The 1,357-nt window shown below is 42.7% G+C and overlaps 1 protein-coding gene across 5 annotated transcripts in view; it reads right to left on the bottom strand.

The window, feature by feature from the left end:
* GRAMD2A (GRAM domain containing 2A) overlaps positions 1-1,357 on the bottom strand; it is a 36,705-nt gene that overhangs the window by 11,067 nt on the left and 24,281 nt on the right. The window lies entirely within an intron of this gene.

The following is a 1,357-nucleotide window of genomic DNA, read 5'->3' as shown; positions in this document are numbered from 1 at the left end:
AAAAAAAAAAAAGAGACAGTGGCTGAGAGGCAGGGTCATGCTGGGCCAGAGTGGTGGTCAGGAACAGGTAACAATGTCAAGTGCTGAGGTCCCACAGCAGATTAGGAGCTGGAGCCTGAAACTTACAAACCTCAATGCTCAGTCACACTCTGCTCCACAATTCAGGCAGGTCAAAGTTCTCAAAGTTCTTCAAGAACAGAGCTATCGCCTCTACCCAAGATCTGCCAGGATCCTCAGAAATTTATTTAGTCTCACCCGCCCCCATACCATTAAACAGATTAGGAAACTGAGTCCTGCCAAGGGACAGCCTGTCTCAAGTATTACACAGTGAAGAGCCGGGTGACCTCACCCGCAAAATCAGCCCAGCCATGGCCATGTGGCCTGCTTACCTCTGTCCTCAATCTTACGATTTTGCCACATATATCAACATGTACCTACCACAGTCGTGAAGTGACAGACTGTGCTAGAGATTTGACCCTTTGACTCTCAAAGTTGATTTCTGGATTTATTTGGTTTCATCATGTCACATTTCACAGAGGTTTTTTCCCCCCTTGATTTTTAAAGCTCATTATAGAAAATATGTAAAAATATATATAATCAAAGTCACCTATAAGATTCCCCAAAAATCACCCAAAGAAAAAATGTATGCGTAAACATACAACCTGTGTAAATGGTTATATAACCTATAATTTGCGTGCTTAACCCGATTTCATGAGGAATTTCCCATGTCACTCACTTTCCATTTCTGGGATAGATTCTCAAAAGTGAAATTAGTGGACTGAGAATAAACAGATGCTATTTCAGTTAACCCAGCCGTCAGCATGATATGAGGGTTTCCCTACATTCAGGCCCTTCTCTGGATATTGTCTCTTGCTCACCTTTGCAAATGTGATAGGTAAAAACATGTTGTTTTCATTTGTATTTCTGCTTAGCGGTAGGTTGAACACTTTTTTCCAGTTATTGGCCACTGGAATTTCATCTGTGAATTGTCTGTAAGAATTGTCTTATACACAATTTTTTTTTTTGAGACAGGGTTTTACTTTGTCACCCAGGCTAGAGTACAGTGGCGCGATCTTGGCTCACTGCAGCCTCAACCTCCCGAGCTTGAATGATCTTCCCACCTCAGCCTCCCAGGTAGCTAGGACTACAGGCATGCGCCACCATGCCTGGCTCAGTTTTTAAATTTTTTGTAGCAGGGGGCAGGAACGCAGTATCTCAGTGTTGCCCAGACTGGTCCTAAACTCCTGAGCTCAAGCAATCCTCCCACCCACCTCAGCTTCCCAAAGTACTGAGATTACAGGTGTGAGCCACCATGCCTGGCTATTATTTTTTTTTTTTTTTTTTTTTTTTTTTTTTT

This window comes from Cebus imitator, unplaced genomic scaffold (genome assembly GCF_001604975.1).
Source record: "Cebus imitator isolate Cc_AM_T3 unplaced genomic scaffold, Cebus_imitator-1.0 Scaffold203, whole genome shotgun sequence".
Taxonomy (NCBI): Eukaryota; Metazoa; Chordata; class Mammalia; order Primates; family Cebidae; genus Cebus; species Cebus imitator.
This window is presented reverse-complemented; position numbering and strand designations above follow the sequence as displayed.